The following is a 19660-nucleotide window of genomic DNA, read 5'->3' as shown; positions in this document are numbered from 1 at the left end:
AGATCCGTAACCCACTGGGCAAGGCCAGGGATCGAACCTGCATCCTCATGGATACTAGTCAGATTCTTAACCCGCTGAGCCACAGGGGGTTTTAATCCCTTTTATACATGACGAAGGCACAGGGGTAAGAAAAAGCCAACTTCTGATCCCCCTCAACTCCCTATTTCTGTCATGTCCTAACTAATCTGTCAGGAACCTTGTGAGAAGGAGAAAAGTGGGACCGTTTCTGCCCCCCCTCCATGCCCCTGTCCCGTTGACACTTCCGAAAGGAGTGCCCAACCCTAGCAAAGGCACTGGGAACTCAGCAAAGGACCGGCTCTGCCCTCATTTGGTGACAACCCACGGCACACAGGGGAACACAGAGACGGAGGGAGCGCGGGGGCCGTGTCGTCTGTGCCCCGAAGGAAATCCCCTGCCTTTGGGGGGGCGGGGCGGGGAGTGGGCAGGGGCACTCCTACCCCCAAGGCAGAGCCTGAAGAGGAAGCCCCGGCCAGGGGGGCAGAGAGGTCCCTGTCGCCACAGCAGCACCCTCCAGGTCCCAGAGGGGCCACTTCCCTGCTGGCCCACGCTCGGGTCACCCTGCCCTCAGCGCCCGGACACTGCCCTGACCACACCCGTCACAGCTTTACGCTCAAACCCTTCTTACGGCTTGGGTTTTATTTTTTCATTTTAATGTATAGTTTTTTGGCTGGGCCCACGGCTCGAACCCATGCTATAGCAGTGGCCCGAGCCACCCGCTAAGCCACCAGGGAACGCCTGGCTTCATTTTTAGACACATTTCGGGAGAGCAAAGTCTACCTGGTCGTGTTCGGACAGCTTATCTTGAATGTTTTATTTTGGGGAGGCTTGTTTTTTCAGGCTTAATTTCTCCAAAGAGCCCAAACGAGTAAAAGGACACCAATGCCACCGCACACCCCAAACTCCTGCCTTCATGGCCGAGAGGGATGAGGGCAGAGAGCGTCCCCTCCCCCGAGCCTGATGCAAGGACTGTCCTGAGAGCCACCCCTCCGTGGCTGCCCCGCGGAACCCAGGGACACCCTTCCTCCCCGTGACGTCAGCCCGTCGCACAAGAACCGGGCGGAGGACGGACGCCCCCCAGGAGCGGAGCAGGCCATCTGCTGAGGGGCACCCACCGGACTTCAGGCCCTTCCTGCATCAGTGTCTCCCAGCCTCTCTCCAGTCCTCCCTCGACTTTCGCCCAATCCCTGGAACCCCCGTGCCATCAGCAATACACTTTCCAAGGCCGTCTGCTTTCCCCGGAGCTTACACACCTTTGTTTCGAAACAAAACTTGCTACCACTGCTCTGATGGGAAGTCTGGTTTCACTTACCGTCAACGGAGGGCTGCCATAAACACCAGTGCAAGGACGTGTGAGCAACTCCCAGCTGGACACCGGCGCCTGCGGAAGCCTCCGCGCCCGAGGCCGGCTCCCTCTTCGCCCAAAGGCAGGGCGGCCGGTGTCAGAGGTGTTGGGCTGGCTCCCAGCTGAGGCTTCCTCCTGAGGGGCCTGGGGGGAGCTGGGAAAGGGATGGACGTTCCTGCTGAGTGAGCAAATGAACAAAGGCCAGGCCATGCCTGTCTGACACATCATCCATCGGGGCCCTTGTCTCGCGCCTGGAAGAACCTGGGGTGCGGCACCCCTTCTTGGAGAAGAGAGGCAGCTCCCTTGCCTTGGCACCTTCTAGGCTGACCCCCAAGCACCACCCCCAGAGCCACCGTGGCGGGCTCGGAGGGCCTCTTCTGCAAGTCCGTTGGACTCTGCCTCCCTGGTGTGGGGTCGGCCCCAGGCTCCACGCCCGGAGCCCAAGGTCCCCGCCTGGGCTGGGGCAGCGCTTGGCTGGACTGTGCAACCTCTCACCAAGCACTCCCTCTGGGGTCCCTCGCTCCCCCCCTAGACCTGCCCGCCATGCCAGCCCGGAGGCCCAAACCCAGATGGATGTGCGGCTTTTCTGCTCCCCCCCACGGTGTTCCCCCTCTGCCCTGCCCACCGGCTGCCCACCCAGCTCCCAGCCTCACTGCCGCCCACTCCCCTTCCTCCCCCAGCTCTCGTCTCCTCACCAGCCCCTCCCTTGACGTGGGGATGTCAAAACGGACATTCCCTTTGCTTGAAGCCATCACCCACACCTTCTTCCCGTCTCGGCTGCAATGTCACTCTCTTCCTGGCAGCCCTGCCTCGTCTCCGAGCCAGAGCCCTTCCCTTAGACGCCTGCGTTTCTCCCACGCTCACGCTATTGGAATCACCTGTACCTGCTTGCGGCTCCAGGCCAGAGCCGAGCAGGGGGCCTGAGCCACGGGGAAGTGCTTGTTGATTGACCGGAGGGTGCGTGTTAATTTCCGGGCCCACTTTCTACCTGCCCTGCCCTTGGTCCTCACCCGAGTTCCCCCTCTCCCAGCCTTGAGGTTCCGGGTCCGTTTCCAGCTCTCCCACGAAGCCGGCCCTTCTGGCTCCAGCACAACAGGATTCTCTGTCTGTAGATGGCGGAGAGCATCTGTTTGTGGAATGAATGAACGGAAGATATTGTACACGGAGCAGAGTGAGAAAACCAGGTCAATTAAAACACAAACGTATGATAATGACTTGTTTTCTAAGGCATGATTCCTACTCGGGGAAAAATGAATCTCAAAAATAAACCCTTGAGAGGCTGCTGGGAGGGGCGACAACAGGCTAAAATCACAAAGCCTGTTTGGGTTTTTCTTTGCAGCAAAGGTGAGATCCTAAGAAGAAAGTCTCTTTGAAGCAGTTACTTGTCCAGAGTTCCCACTGCGGCTCAGCGGTAACAAGGCCAACTAGTATCCATGAGGACACAGGTTCGATCCCTGCCCCCACTCGGTGGATGAAGGATCCGGTGTTGCCGTGAGCTGTGGTGTAAGTCACAGACGCAGCTTGGATCTGATGTGGCTGTGGCTGTGGCCGGCAGCTGTAGCTCTGACTCGACCCCTGGCCTGGGAACCTCCATGTGCCGCGGGTGCGGCCCTAAAAAGCAAAAAAAAAAAAAAAAGTTACTTGTCTTTTTGGAAATAAATAACAGTTTGCACATGGTACAGAATTCGAAAGGCAGATGCCCTTGCTTGGTGCGCCGAATGACTGTGTTGGCTGTGCAGGGAGGCGGAAAACCCCCGTGTCCCAAGGATACAGCGTGAGAAACCGCGTTCCTGGGGGCCCCCCACCAGCAGAAAAGCGGGGCCCTCTGAGGGCGAGGACTCGGCCTGCAAATGTTGATCTAGGGTCTGTGGAGGGGGTGCCCGGGGCAAGGTCTCCGGATAGGTGACCTCCAGGCCCAGGCCTGGCCGGCAGTGAAGCTGCCCTTCTGGCCTTGGTGGCCACACCAGGCCGTGTGGGTGGCAAACAAGGGCACAGAACCCCAGCCCCCTGGGATCAAAGAGCCTCAGAGAACAGGCACCCCGGGCCTGGGCACCTGGGGAGGACAGCGCTCTGGGGAGCCATGGAAACCTGGGCAGGGCATCGGGCTCCCACTGAGGAGGAACAGGGGCCACGTGGCCTCAGCTAGCACTGGGCGACAAAGAGCTTCCTGCATGTCTGCCTGTTTACTGACCCTGCGCTCCCGGCTGGACTGCAGGGTCTCTGAGGCCAGGAACTGGCTGTCATTTCCTCTTGTTAAAACCCCCCCACCCCCCGCCCCCGCCAATAACACTGAGCGGAGCACTGAGTCCATCTTGGTGGCTGCCCAGAGCATCCTTGCTGAGAGAGTACTGGGACTGGGACCCACGCGGGCCTCCCCTGCCCCCCCCCCCCCCACACACAGAGTACCTGGAAACAGCCCAGGAGGGGAAGGCACCCCTGGGCTGCCAGGAGCCCTGGCCCTAGCGTGGCCCCTGTACCAGTGCCCCACTTTGGGCCACCTAAGGCAAAGCCCAAACTCAGCTCTGGTTTCCCACACCTTCCAATCAACAGCTCAAGGGACCACAAAGCAATGGTTATGGCTGCTGTCCTGGCTGGAAGGTACAAAGGACAAAGAAGACCTTTCTAAATAATTCCCAAACTGTTCAGGTTACAATGGCCAGAAACAATCGTGGGCTGGGCAGCCGGGTCGAGCAAGGTTGCCAGAGGCCTTTGGAACTGCCTCTGCAGCTCTGGAACGAGCTCCGTCAAATCTGTGTCCAAAGAGGAGGCTCAAGGCCCCTGTGAGGCCAGGCCTGGCCGTCCTGCTGCCTCCACCGGAGAGATAAGCAGAGACCCGCAGACGCTCCCGCCGTCCTCTGAACATCAGTAGGAAGCTCCAGAGTTCAACCCATTAGGCCAGCACTAATTGCGGACTTCTTAAAAGCTCCAAGTGACTGAATGTCTGCCAAACTGAGGTTCTCCTTACGGTCCAGAAAAGAAAATCTCCAAGTGATGCCACCGTTACAACAGGGCAGGACGGTTGGGGCTCATAGCCATTGGCTTGGTGTTCTGGATTCTTGACATAGCTCAACATAAATGTTTGCTTTTAATTATGTGCGAGTGAACTGGAATGCTCCCGGCATGTACCGATGTGTCATTTTGTTGTGCCTAAATTTAAATCATAACGCTGGGAGGCTAGTGCACTGGAAATACTATAACAGCCACTAAGCAAGCCCAGCCTGCTGCCCAGCGGCTACATTTCAATCGTGCTTTGTCGTTGTCACATGTCATATACCCTAGAATTCTCAGGAAGTCATATAAAAAGAGAAATCAAAGACTTACTTAGTAGAAAATATGGTTTCTGAAAAATAAGCCAGCTTGTCTTGGTGACGGAAGGGAGGAGTAAACACGTGTAAATGCCTGTTGTTTCTTAAGCCAGAAAATAGGACTTTTGGATAAACTGCAGAGCAGCTGAGGATGGGACCCAGTGGGGTCTCAGATCCTGAAAGTGACAAATGTACCTTTTTCTCTGAACAGTCATCTAAAAAAAAGAATTTATAAAACTGTTTCAAGCAATCGATGGCAACGACAATAACACTAACAAAAACAACTCCGGGAAACAAGAGAAGAAATTTAGAGAAGCCGGCAAAGCACTCGATGTGCCGTTTGGGGGTGTCACCCTCGCCGGAGCCGGACTCCGGGGGGAGGCGCTTAGACAAGCAGGCCTCGGTGCGTACACACTTTGGGCCCCCAAAGGCTCTGGCTTTCAGTCTGCAGCAGAATGGGGCACCCCTGGGGAATCTGGCCTCCTTCCGTACCCCCCCCCCCCCGCCCCGGCCCGCCCCCGCCCATCCCGACAGGGCCGTCCTCGGCCGGTGGGAGGGATCCCTGCCGGCGAGGGCCCTGGGCTTCCTGCTCTGATTCCACTACACCCGCCTGCCTTCGTTTATCCACGCAATGGATCGCGCTTGTGCGCCCGATGCTGAGACTGTAACAGACAGCAGGGACATGGCTTTTCCCCGGGGAACCTCACAGGCTCCTGGGAGGTCAGACACAGCAAGCACAAGACGCGGGCAGGAGCACGACGCCTCAGAGGGAGCTGACAGAGCACGCAGGAAGGGGCCCCCAAGCCAGGTGCGGTGGTCAGGAAACACTTCCCAGGGGACATGCCATCAAGGATGGGACCCGAAGGATGAGCAGACGTTCCTTAAGCAAAGGAGGAGAGTGGAAAGGCCTCCTGAGTTCCCGGCGTGGCTCACTGGCTAATGAGCCCAGCCAGCACCCACGAGGATGTGGGTTCGATCCCTGGCCTCGCTCAGTGGGTTAAGGATCCGGCGTTGCCATGAGCTGTGGTGTAGGTCACAGACGTGGCTTGGCTTCCGTGTTGCTGTGGCTGTGGTGTAGGCCGGCAGCTATAGCTCTGATTTGACCCCTAGCCTGGGAATCTACACATGCTGCAGGTTGGACCCTAAAAAGACAACAACAACAACAACAACAACAACAAAAAGTGCTGTTGGTGGGAATGTAAGCTGGTACAACCACTATGGCAAACAGTATGGAGGTACCTTAGAAATCCATCATAGAACCGCCATACGACCCAGCAGTCCCACTCTTGGGCATATAGCTGGACAACGCTTTCCTTGGAAAAGACACACACACCCGCATGTTCACTGCAGCTCTACTCACAATAGCCAAGACACGGAAACAACCCAAATGTCCATCAACAGATGATTGGATCAGGAAGATGGGGTATATATACACAGCGGAATACTACTCAGCCATAAAAAACAAAATCATGCCATTTGCAGCAACATGGGTGCAACTAGAGACTCTCACACTGAGTGAAGTAAGTCAGAAAGACAAATACCATATGACGTCACTTACATCTGGAACCTCGTTTATGCCACAAATGAACCTTTCCACAGAAAAGAAACTCATGGACTTGGAGAATAGACTTGTGGTTGCCAAGGGGGAGGGGGAGGGAGTGGGATGGATGGGGAGCTTGGGGTTAACAGATGCAGACTCTTGCCTTTGGAAGGGATGAGCATTGAGATCCTGCTGAGTAGCCCTGGGAAGCATGTCTGGTCACTTGTGATGGAGCCTGATAATGTGAGACAAAAATGTATACATGTATGTGTGACTGGGTCACCTTGCTGTCCAGAAGAAAATTCACAGAACACTATAAACCAGCCATCATGGAAAAAGTAAAAATCATTATAAAAAATAAAAAATAAACGAACAACAACAACAAAGAAAGGCCTTCCAAGTAGAGGCAACAGTACGCCCAAAAGCCAGGTGTCAAGAGTACACAGCCAGCTCGTGCTGGGCTTTGAGCTTCGTCAAGAACTTTGAACCTCACGATTGGAGTCAGGGAGAGTCGTTTCTGTTCAGGGAAAAATGAAGAAAGCCTACAGAATCTGACTTTCTCCCAGGCCCTGGCTTACACCTCTTCCTCTTAGAGTCCATGCCCTCCCCCGCCCGCCCCCAAAGCGGCAGGATGTTATTCTTTATTTTGTCTTTGCCTTCTTCCCAGGCGTGAGTTGCTCATCCCACGTGCCCTTCATCTCTCTTTCCCTTCTGTCGGCAAAGACGTTTGTTTGCATGGTGATCCCTCCTGAGCCAGGGCCGCAATTCAGCTCTGGAGTGCCCCTGTGGCCCAGTGGCTTAAAGATTCAGCCTCGTCACTGCTGCAGCTTGGGTCCCAGCTGTGGCGTGGGTTTGATCCCTAGCCTGGGAACTTCCACATGCTGCAGACACAGCCAAAAAATAGAAACAAGAAATTCAGCTCCTGCGCACACAGGTGCGGGAATGTCCAACGAAGGTCAAAGTCCTTCGGGGGGACACGGCTGCTCAGAGGATGGGGCCCTGGGACCCCGGCAGCTGCAGACCCATCCCAGGCCCGCTCAGAGCTCACTCAGGAGGCCGCCCATGGAACGGGTCCCAGGACCCCGGGGACCTGCTGCTCATCGACTTGCAAGTCCAAGTGCCATGGTCAAGGGCACAGGCTCTGGGCTCAGCCCCCCAGTTCAGTCCCAGCTCTGCCCCAACCTCAAGAGGCTCAGTTGTGTGACTTCAGGCCAGTTACCTCGACTCCCTAAGCCACTGCTTCCTCTTCTTGAAAATGAGCGTAACAATGAGAAAGCCTCCCTGAGAGGGTTCTTGAAAGGGGTGGATGAGGTCAGGCATGCGACGTGCTTGGCAGAGTCGGGCACGCAGGAATTGCCCAATAAAGACTAAAGAGCAAAGCCAGTCATGTCTGGGACCCCATTTCAGTCACAAACGGGCACAGGGCTTAAGGCAGCAGGCCTGGAGAGTCGGGGCTGGGGTCCAGGATTAAACGCAGCCCGAGGAGTGGGCTGCTGCCTCGGGGCATCACGCGCGTCACCTCTGAGCCCGCAGTTCAGACAAGCAGGTGGCCTCAGGGCAGCCGGGAAAGGGCCAGCACGGGGCCCCAAGTGCGCAGCAGCGGGTGGAGAGGAGCTCTCCGGAAAGGGCTCAGAGAATCTGAGAGGAAGCTGGGCTCCGCCAACTCCGGGTAGCAGTCCCGAATCGTGCCACCATAAGCCAGCCTCAGGAGGAAAAAGACAACTGCGTTCATTTAACCAAGAGGGCCAGGGGAGCTGAGTCCAGTTTAAACACGCTCATCAACCAGTCTCCAGTTCCTGGCTCTACTTCCTTCTGTCTTGGCTTTGTTCCCAGGCAGCCTTCTCTCTCTCATGGGGAAAAGTCAGCCAGCAGCTCCAAACGGAGCAGCCCCAGCAGAGAGCCCGCACCTCCTCTGCCGCTGCTCCGGCCCAAACCCCGAGGCTGACATTCCCCAGCTTGCCCGGGGTCACCTGCCCGCCTCTGAGCCAGTCGCCGCGATGAGGAAAGAGAGCGCTGTCATCCGCCAGGCCTCTCTCACGGCTTCGATCTGGAATCCAAACCGTATGAACTGAACGTAAAGAATCCCCTGAATAAACAGGGGCCTTGATTCTGGAAGAAGGTGGCATCCTAACACACTAACAAACAAACCGCAAGAGTCCAATTCGGAGGCAAAGCATTTATTTGGGCTCAGCGAATGCGGGGTACACAGATGTGGGCAGAAAACCAAATAACATTCTTTTTTTTTTTTAATTTGACGGTTTTTACTATTCCTCCATTACCGCTGGTTGACAGTGCCGTCAACTTTCCACCGCACAGCAAGGGGACCCAGTCACACAGGCGTGTACCCATTCCGTTTCTCACATTATCCTGCCCCATCACGAGGGACTAGATAGAGGTGTCAGGGCTACACAGCAGGATCTCCTTGCTTATCCGTTCCCGAGGCAGTCGTTGGCACCAAAGAATGTTCTGAGGACAGGCAGGGGCCTCAGGATTTTAAGAGGAGGCCAGCTTCAGCTTTAAGCGTCGCGCTTCACAGGCGGGTGAAGTGGTCACGAAGGAAAAAGTCACGGTGGGTCCTTCCTACAGGACATTCCGGTTTCTCGGCTGACCTGGCAGGTTGGCGGTTAGGTCCAGTTCAGAGGACGGAAAGCAGGAGGGTCAAGACAGGGCCTCTGGAATGGGTGCTCCAGCTCTATTTTTTTTTTTTTTTTTTGGCCGTGCCTGTAGCATGTGCATATTCCCAGGCCAGGAACCGAACCTGTGCCATAGCAGTGACCTGAGCCATAGCAGTGGCAGTGCCAGGTCCTTAACCTGCTGCACCATGATGAGAACTCCTCCAGCTCTATTTTATTTTATTTGTTTTTAATTTTTATTTACTTATTTATTTATTTGCTTTTTAGGGCCGCACCCGTGGCATATGGGGGTTCCCAGGCTAGGGGTTGAATCGGAGCTGTAGTGGCTGGCCTACACTGCAGCCACAGTAACGCCAAATCTGAGCCACATCCACAACCTACACCACAGCTCACGGCAATGCCTGATCCTTACCCCACTGAGCGAGGCCAGGGATCGAACCTGCGTCCTCATGGATGCTCATCAGATTCATTTCCACTGCACCACGACTTCAACTCCTCCAGCTCTATTTTAAATGGCTCCACTCACGTCATCTTTCACAGGGGAAGGAGGATATACGAACAAGGGGTGCCCTCGGTTTGCCCACGTGAGAGACACGTCTGTGGCCAGATGTCCCTGGAGCCAAGCACTTGGCCTCCTGAGCCTCCATGTGCTTCTGCCGCAGCCGCCACAGGCCTGGTCCTCAGCAGAGGGTTCTAGCAGCTCTGGACAGGAGGAGCTTCTTCCCACAGACGGCCTTTGCTGAGAAAGCAGTTCTGGGGAAAATCAGGCACAGCTGGTTTGCACAAGCCCCCAGCTAGTGCCTTCAAGAGAGGCTGTGAAGGACAAAAACTAGGGGTGCTGAGCGGGGGAGGGGAACAGGGAGATGCTGAAATGCCTCTGGCTCTCCAGAAGGCTCGGCCCCTCAACCACGGAGCACAGAGGCCACGGGGTGGGGGTCGGGGGGGCTGGCAGCCTTGGGCCGGGAGGACAGCAGGGACCATGTGCCTTCTCCCGCTTCTTCCCAGGGCGCCCTCGCCCCCACCCCAGCACCCTCCAAACGCCGTGGTCCCGTGAGTGCCCTGCTTCATCCTGCACACACGTCTCCTGGGCCCTCGCCCTCATTCAGCAATGGGATGAGCAGCCACAGAGGGTCAGGTCCTGTGCCAGTGGGTCCCGGGCGGAGCCCCCAAGCTCGCGGAACACGCAGCTCTGGAAAGTGTGCGTTCTTGGCATTTAATTGCATGAATTACACATATTCCAACTCTGTCTTTCCCACCGGGGGCCATCTGACTCGAGGCTCCGCAGCCAGCCACCCTCAGAGGAAGCCGGCACACACTTGAGGTTTGTCGGGTCGAGCGTTCTTCTGCATGGGTACATCCTAACTGCGCCCCTGCAGGAGCAGAGTTTGGTTTTGATTGCGTTTAGAAAGAGGTCCCAAAGGGGGTACATCACGAGATGCTGCCCTCCCACCCCATCCCCAGCAGCCGTCTGGGGTCACCAGTTCCCAGTGCCCCTTCCCGATAAGCTGGGCCGGAAGTGGGCACACCTTGCCCGGAAAGAGCCAGAGCGCGCTTACGGTTCTGTCCCCACTGCTCAACTCTGCCACTGCACTGAGAAAGTGACCACAGGCAACACGCCCATGAAGGAGTGTGGCTGGGTGCCAAGGAGACTTCATGTATGGACAGTGACATTTGAAATTCATATCACTGTTATGTACAACGAAATAATATTCTTCTTTTGATGGTTTTTCAACTATTGAAAAATCTAAATATCATTCTCTCTTTTTTTTTTTTGGTCGGGCTCATAGCATGTGAAAGTTCCCGGGCCAAGGATCAAACCCACGCCCCGGCAGCACACCCCTGCGGTGACTGCACTGGATCCCGCTGTGCCACGAGAGACCTAAACAGCATTCTTGGCTTGCTGGCTGAACCAAGGCAGGCAGCAGGCTGGGTGTGCCCTGCGGACTGCGGTTCTCCAACCCTAGTCTCTGTGCCAGGAAACCATACACGTGACCGTTGGTCCCCTCTTTCCGACACACGGCGAGCACGCCACACACAGTGCTCTGTGCCTTGACTTTCTCACTTTGCGACGGGTCTTAAAGATCACACCACATCCGTTCATATAAAAACCTCTTCATTTTTGCCTTTGGCATAACATTACATTTCATTCCATGATGACACATTTGCCAGAATTTCCATAGCCCATCACTGCTGGTGTGTAGTTACAGGTTATTTTCTTTCGCTATGATAAATAATGTCTCGTTGAAAATTTTTGTACAGGAGTTGCTGTCGTGGCTCAGCGGTTAACCAACCTGACTAGGATTCATGAGGATGGGGGTTCAATCCCTGGCCTCACTCAGTGGGTTAAGGATCCGGCGTTGCCATGAGCTGTGGTGGAGGTCACAGACGCAGCTCGGATCCCCAGCTGCTGTGGCTGTGGCTGTGGGCTGGCAGCTGCAGCTCTGATGTTACCCCTAGCCTGGGAGCCTCCACATGCGTTGGGAGTGGCCCTAAAAAGAAAAAGGGGAAAAAGAAAACATTCATTTCTACCACTCGGGCTTGTTTCCCCATATCCGCCTACGTCCACGCGGAGGTCTTCTCTGGGATGGCGGAGTGCCGCAGTCGGGCCAGGTCAAAGCTGGAGCCTTGAGAGCGTGACGTGCGGCCACATCAAAGCTGGAGCCCAGTCTGGCCGTGCCCTCTCGATAGCTCTCTAGGCTGTTTCTAAGTTTTTATCGGCACAAACAGCACAGCCAGGCACATTCTTGCTTTGCTTCCTTGTGTACAGAGGAAGCATTTCATGCGCTTAGAAGTGCATCGGCTGGATGAAGGGGGACACACATTTAAATTTTTGGGGGCCACGCCCAGGATATCTGGAAGGTCCAGGGCCGGGGATGGAATCTGAGCCTCAGCTGCGACCTGTGCCCCAGTTGCAGCAATGTCAGATCCTTAACAGACTGTACTGGGCCAGGCATCAGCCCCCACCCCCACCCCCCGCCACCGCAGAGACAGTGCTGGGTCATTAACCAGCTATGCCACAGGGGGAACTCCCAGATTTTTTTTTTTTTTAATACGATAAACCACCATATGAAAAAGCTCCACCAGTTAACAGTTCTCAGATAGGGTCTGAGAGGGCTCGTTTCACTGCATCCTCGCCAGCCCTGGATGCCACCCCTCCCGTTGGTGCCCACGAGTGTCTCCGTCCCCTCTGCGCCTCCCTCATCAACCTGAGGCTGAGCATGGGGCCGGATCCCAACCTGCGGCTCACCTCCTCTCTGGCAGCAGGTGATGCCCCCTCGTTTCTGCGTCTTCCTCACTGCCCAGCACGCAGCTGAGCGCAGCCGTGACGGGTAAATGCCGGCGTCAGATCCTGTGACTTCTGCAGTCCTGTGGGACAAAAACGTACGCTGAGAACCTACACGACTCGACAGTGGCTTAGTTCTTCAAGATGCAATTGTGGATTTTAGAGCTTCTACCTGAGCTCTGCTGACTCTAAGTCTTAAGAAATCAGAAATCCTTCCAAGTTTCTTGGTTTCTTGGTTTTTGCTGCACCTGCGGTATGTGGAAGTTCCTGGGCCAGGGCTCAAACCTGTGTCCCAGCAGTGACCAGAGCTGCTGCAGTGGCAATGCTGAATCCTTAATCAGCGGCGCCGCAAGAGAACTCCAGGAAATCAGGAATCATTTACTCCGGGTCGAGGGAGCAATGTTTTAGCCAACAGCAGAGTGACTCGAGCACCTGCTCAGGCTGGAACACAGGAGTCTTTCCACACAGGTCTTAGGGTCCTGGGAAGGAGAAAACCTCTCCTGCAGGAAACTTCCTGACGCCATCATCCAAAAAGAACGGGGAAAGAAAGAAAGCCAGCCGGGAAGAAAGACACGACACGACCTCAGGGGTGGTTTAAAGCCGTCCTGTTGTACAAGTCAGGAGACTGAGGCCCCAGCCAGGGAAGTGACGTGCTCCGGGTCCCACCTCTAGGCAAGAGCGGCGCTGGGAGAGCAGCCCAGGGACTGATTCCAGGCCGGGGCTCTTTCCTCACAACACGTGGAATCAGGGAATTTGCCTCTAACCCCCTCCCCAAGATGCCCTGCTCCTAACTGGAGTACCCCACTGTCTCGGAACCCCACAGCTCTAGACGCAAGTCCCAGCTCGGCCACCGAGCTCTCTTTGACCCCAAGGCTCTCCTCCCTGGAGGGTTAAAGTTACCTGCCTCCCAGGATTACAGCTATCGTTAGTAGCACCTCCTGCACGGGGCTAGGTCAGATTTAAGTCAGCAAATTCAGGAAGCACTCACTAAACCGTGCCTCTGATTTCCCCTCCCATGCTCCTCCTCTTTAATGAATCAGCCGTGAGGGTGTAAAGACGCATTTATCACAGCACAGGGAACTCCCAGTTCAGACTCCACGCAGCTGAGTGGCTCATGCATCCCTCACTTTGTTTTGGGTTTTTTTTTTTTTTTTTAGAATATTTATTTATCTATCTATTTATTTATTTTGCTTTTTAGTGCTGCACCTGCGGCACATGGAGCGTCCCAGGCTAGGGGTCCAATCAGAGCTATAGCTGCCAGCCTACACCACAGCCACAGCAATGCGGGATCTGAGCCATATCTGGGACCTACCCCATAGCTCACGGCAACGCTGGATCCTTAACCTGCTGAGCGGGGTCAGGGATTGAACCTGTGTCCTCGTGGTTACTAGTCAGGTTCGTTGCCACTGAGCCATGGTGGGAATTCCCATCCCCCACCTGGTTGTTTCCATTGGCGTGGCTGCAGTTGCCACCTCTCAAGTCACTCCTTTATAAGCCACCATCCGCAGCAGAGGGACAGTTGGCACCCTCGTTCACGCCCGCTGCACAAACAGTACCGGGAACAAGCGTTCCTTGAGCTCAGGGCCTCTGCTGCGCTTGGCCCCCACTGGAACCACTTGGTAGAACATGTCAAAAGCACCGCTGACGGGAGCCCACCCCCCTTACTCCTGGTCATGATCCGGTTGGCTGGGAGTGGGGTCCAGGCAGCTTAGAAGCTCCCCTGGTGATTCTAACTGAAGTCAGGGTGGCCACCCACCGGTCTGCGCGAGTGGTTTTCCAACTTTAACATATGCATCTGGATCACCTGGGGAGGCCACCTCCATCAGGCGGGTCTGCAGCGGGGCCCACGGACCTGCATTCCTCCCAAGTTTCCACGGGAGGTGGATGCTGCGAGTCTGGGCAACGCTCTTGGGTAACCACTCATCCAGATGAACCCGCGTGGGGCCTGCGGGTCTTTTCGCTCGCAGCGTCATTCCCCACTCTGGTCACAGCTCCTGACCTGTCTTTAGTGAGCCACCCTTGCTTGCATCTTGGGTCATAGGTGGAAGTGAGGCTCCCCCTGCCCCCCAACTCCAGGAGCGAGAACAGGACCAAGTCTGGCTGAGCAGCAGAAGCTGCAGCTTGGCTCCCGAGAGCAAGTGGTTCCAGCAATGGGCATGTCACTTGGCCCTCCAGGGAGAGTCAGCCCTGGACTCGCGCCGGAACCCTTGGGAAGAAGTGCTAAGCTGGTAGGATGCAAGCCTGGCGCTGCTGGCACCCAGCTTGTCTCGCGTGGGAAAAGCGTGCCCGAGGATGAAGCAGGCAAAGGAGGCAGAAGAAGAGACTGAGAGAGACCGAATCCTGACAACACTTCCTTAACCCCTGCATCCAGCTAAGCCTGAATTTAGATGCCAGTGTTTCTGTTAGACGAGTCAATACATCCCCTTGCCTGTGCATCACAGGGAATATAACCATTATTTTGTAAAACCTTTAGATGGAGCGTAATTGCCAAAAACATCGAAGCGCTTCGTGGTACGCCTGAAACTACTGTTACACTGTGAATCAACCAGACTGCAATCAATTCCCTTTTTGCTTAAGCCGGCTTGGGGTGGGCTTTGCTGCGTGCAACTCAAAAAGTGCCGTCTACCGGGACACAACTAAACGCTTCCCACCCGGACAGTGGGACGCCGGGCTCTCTCCTGGGTGCGGCTCCCACCAGGCAATGACCTTCCAAGAGGCCCCAGAACCGAGCAGCAGCAGCAGAACTCCTAGCGTCGTTCGGTGCCATTTCCCTCCTGCTGCGCGTGGGGGGACCTGGGGGGCAGGAGGCTGAGGACGTGTCCTGAGACATGCCTACCACAAAGCCTGGGAGATCTGCCCTTGGCTCTGTCAATAAATCCACCCAGAAGGCGGGCGATAACAGCCAGCGGGCGGTGCCACACACCGAGAGTCCCCTTCTCAAGGACACACGCTCGGGGACGGGGCTGCCGCCTTCAGCACCAAAAAGAGCGTTATTGTTTCAGTTTGTCTCACCGCCCTTGAACAAACACAGAGAGACGCTGTTGCTTCTCATCGACCCAGCAGAGCGTATGGAAACGGGAAAATTCTTCTACGGGACAAGTGCGAGCTTTCGAGGGAAACGGAGCCTCCAGCCGTCTCACCACCCGCGCCAACACTGACCACATCTGGGGAGCGTGCGCCTTTGTGTCCGCCTTTTCGGGGAAGGGTTAGGGTAAGTGGGATTTGCTGGGGCGGGGGGGGGGGGGGCACCCAGACTGTCCTCAGGAGCAAACGGGGGTGAGTCGGAAGTGAAAGCGTGAACCTCCCTTCTTGGGGGTGACATCCCCCGGCATTCACGGTGTGAGCACTGGAAGGGAGAGAGCAGGGGACTTTTTTTTTCTTGTGGAGGCCACTGGGCGCTAACACAACTGAAGAAAGACCAGAAGCGCAGGCTTAGGTCAGCAGGAATCAAGGAAACGCTGAGGGTCAAGACACAGGAAGGAGGACCACCGGCCACCTCCTTTGACCGGGACAGAGGTCAGGATGGCATCAGTGACACACAACGGCTATTGCCACGAAGAGAATTGGCTCTGGCAGAATGAAAGGCCACGGCGGAGAGCGTCGGACGCCCCACTGACGCAACCAGGTGAGGAGAGGAGGGGTCTGACCTCTCTGACCTCAGCTGGGGGAGGCCGGTGGTGGGAGGAAGGAGCCAAGAAGTGCCCCTGCCCCAAGACAGCCAGGGAGGGGCAATTTCCACTCATGAAACTGGGATGCTTTCAGGAGAGAGACGGGCAGTGTACAGCCCCAAACCAAGAGCTGCTACCCGCCAGTGAGCCTGGAGAGGGCAACGGTGTGGGGGCTGCGGCTTCCAGGGCCACTTTATCCCTGGGCCTGCAAACCCATCCCAACCCACGGCCTTGGCACACTGCTGGCAGACCTCGGAGGTGAGGCGACCAGGTTTGAGTGTGTGTGGAGACACCGAGCTGGGTGTCCAGGCCTCTGTGTCGTGGACCCTGCGAGAAAGTCTTCTCCCAAATCCCCTTGGGAAGCACCGGCAGGACCGGCCAGAGGGAATGTGCTCTGGTCAATAAGGCCATTTATTTGGAGGGTAGGGGCTGTGCCGAGGGCCGGGTATTGCTGAGAGTCCTGGAGACCAGTGGTGGCCTGGTGGTCCCGGGGCACTGCCTCTAGGCAACAGAGCTGCTCCGTTTCAACAGCGCCCCCATGTGGCAGCCTCAGCAACTGCAGGTTGCCTAAAGGTAAAGGTTTTGCTCCTTCAGGAGATGGAACTAGCGCTGCCCCTTCGGACCAAGTTACCGCTCTGAGAGCTACCCTGGAGGTGAGCACCCCGAGTTGGGAAGAGAGTCATTCCCAGAAGAGGTGGGGTGGGAACCCAAGTTGTTCTATCTTAGCAATAAAACTCAGGGGACACAGCATCCTTCTATGTAAAAACCGATTCACCAAGATCCCGAGGTTACCGATTTCCTACCAGCTACCACCCAGCCAGCTGCCCTGGCATCTGTTCCACAGTTTTCCATCATGTATAGCCACGAGGATGTAATCTATCTGCTGGTCTGCTGCCCTGCTCCGCTAAGTTCAGACGTATTGTGTCACTGTCATCTCCTTGTCAAAGACGGAATTAGGGGCCTAGTTATTGAAGGGAAATGAAGAAACTAAATCCCTGCCCTTCAGTGTCCCCTTTCTTTCCGAGACTGTGTTTTTTTGGTTGTTGTTTTTGTTTTCGGGTTTTTTTGGTTTGTTTGCTTTTGCTTTTTAGGGCCGTACCCTTGGCACAAGGAGGTTCCCAGGCTAGGGGTCCAATCGGAGCTGTAGCCACCAGCCTGCACCACAGCCACAGCAACGCAGGATCTCAGCCGCGTCTGCAACCTACACCACAGCTCACAGCAACGCCGGATCCTTAACCCACTGAGCGAGGCCAGGGGTCGAACCCGCGACCTCATGGATCCTAGTCGGGTTCGTTACCACTGTGCCACGAAGGGAACTCCTTCTGAGGGTGTTTTGTAGGAGACTCACATTGCCCTGGAAGTTCTGAGTCTTGGCCCTTGGTTCCAGTTTGGCCATTAACTTGCTGTGTGATCTTGAGCAAGCTGCTGGAGTTCTCCGAGCTCCACATTCCTCCTTAGGCAAACAACCTCCACATTGCCCACCTCGAGGCTGCTCACCGGTTTGAATGAAGTTAACGTTGCAGAAGCCTAGAAAAGACAAAATCAGTAATTATTCACAGCAAGTCATGCGTCTGCAGAGACTGCTGCAGTACTGGCTCTTCTGTGTCTGCAGAGTTGAACAACTAGGAACTAGGGTTCTGACTCAGAAAAGCAGGTGTGAAGGACCTTCTGCGCCTGTGCACATGGGTCCGTGTCTCTCTCTGACTCACGGTGCACGTGACTGCATCTCTCTGTGTGTCTCTCTGCCTCTCATATTCTTTTCTAATTTTTATTTTTAAAATCTTTTGTTATAGTTGATTTGCAATGGTCTGTCAATTCCCCTGCACAGCAAAGTGACCCAGTTATACATTTATACACCTTCTCGCTCTCGCATCAGCCTCCACTGAGCTCCCGCACGGGCAACTCGGCAGCGCTCCCTGGGCTACACGGCAGGGGCCCCTCTGTCTCTCCAGCTCTCCCCTTCCCCCCACTCCTGCTGGCCTCTTTGCAGCCTCGGCCAGGCCAGGGCTCCAGTGTTTTCACAAGGAACAGCTCAGGGCCCTTTGAAGCCACGTCTGCCCTCCTCTAATGGCTGTGGGGGCAGGATCAGGCCAAGTCCAGACAGCCTCTGGGTTTTTCTGGCTCCAGGCCTGAAGGGCAGAATATTTCAGTCTCTTGTAGGTCCCAGTTAAACAGGACCTCCGGGGCAGATTAGGGCAGAGAAGCCCCAGGCTGCTGAATTAGGCTCCTGCGGAGGACGGAGGGGGAAGGGGGAGGGGATGCTGCCATGGCTTAGTGGCGGCTGGCCTCAGGCCACGGTAGAGCACTGATGCCCCCGGCTCGGCCCAGTGTCCTGAGCACCTCTGCCAGCTTCCTGCCTCTACAGCCTCTGGGGTCCAGACAAACCTGGGTGCAAAAGCCGACCCCCCCCACCTGCTCACTGTGTCAACTAGGGCAAGTCGTTCACGTGCTCTAGCTGGATTTGTCTGGAAAAAGGAGATGATAAGAGGTAAGTTGTAAGCATCAGATCAACAATAGCACAGCACAGCGCGCCAGTCAGCGCAGGATGGGCTGTAGACCAAGTCCGGCTCGTGCCCTATGTTGGCATGACCTGCAGGCTAGGAATGGATTTTGTGTTTCTAAATGGTTAGGGGGGAGAAATCAAAAGAAGGGTAGTATGTCGTGACGTGGAATATGATACAAAACTCAAATTTCAGGGTCTCTGAAGCCTGGCCGGCACATGGCCACACACTTATCTAGGGCTGTTGCTGCTTCTGCATTCCAGCAACAGACCTGAGGAGCTGGGACAGAAACGGTAGGCGGCCCTCAGTGGCCAGAGGGCCAGCCGGCCACTTACAGAGAAAGGGTGCCTGCCCCTGGCAGAGGTTTAAGGACACAACCCCCGGTACCGACCTCTGTCCGGTCACTTACTCATTCCGTGACTCCGGGAAGGTCACACGCTCCGTGGGCGCCACGGTTTCTTCTCTGTAAAGCGCAGTAACAGTGGTGATGGAGGTTGTTGCCAGGATTAAATGAGTTGACACCTGGGAAGTACAGGACCAAGGAGGTCATCTGTGCGGAGACCCAGGCGGTGATCTTGTGTTTTGGGTTCTTGGCCGGAAGAACTCTTGACCTGACACTGTCCCGGGCAGCAGACTTTCGGTCCGACAGCCGAGTGGAGGCGTCCACGGTCAGACGGCCGAACGCACCGAGAGTTGCGGGGATCCAGAGGGACCGGGGGAGGACAGAAGCGGATCAGCCAAGGCCCCGCTGGGAACAAATGCGCCGACTGTACAGGGGACGACTTGGAGAGCTAAGCCTGCGTGCGGCCAGCCACTCCACAGGGAGACTGATGTGTGTTTCAGCTTTGTTTGCTTGTTTGTTTGTTTGTTTGCTGCTATTGAAGAACAAAAAGAATAGGAGCCGGTTTCTTTTCTCCTCCTTGACCGACCCATCCCTGCAAGAGGACAAGATTTCTTTCTTTTCTTTCATCTTTTTCTTTTTTGCTCACGCTCACAGCATGGGGAAGATCCTGGGCCAGGGATTGAACCCAAAGCCACAGCAGCAACCCGGGCCACTGCAGGGACAACGCCGGATCCTTAACCCACCGTGCCACAAGGGCATTCCAGGGACAAGGTTTCTGGTTCATGGAGTCTTGAAAAGAAGCTGAAGGTGGAAGCAGTTCTCCCAAGATGGGAGAGGGTTTGGAAGACCTGAGGGGACCCAGAAGACGGGACCTAGGAGCAGAATGCGTGACACCCATTTTAATACAAAGCGTCAACTGCCACACCAACGGGAGCTCCATCTCAGGCCATGTTAATAGAAGCAGGTCTTGTAGAAAGAGGGAGGTGATCTCCTTCCATCTCCTCTGGCCAGCCCTGGTCTACCG

The sequence above is a fragment of the Phacochoerus africanus genome, chromosome 4 (genome assembly GCF_016906955.1).
Source record: "Phacochoerus africanus isolate WHEZ1 chromosome 4, ROS_Pafr_v1, whole genome shotgun sequence".
In the NCBI taxonomy this organism is placed as follows: Eukaryota; Metazoa; Chordata; class Mammalia; order Artiodactyla; family Suidae; genus Phacochoerus; species Phacochoerus africanus.
Note: the sequence above shows the minus strand (reverse complement) of the source record.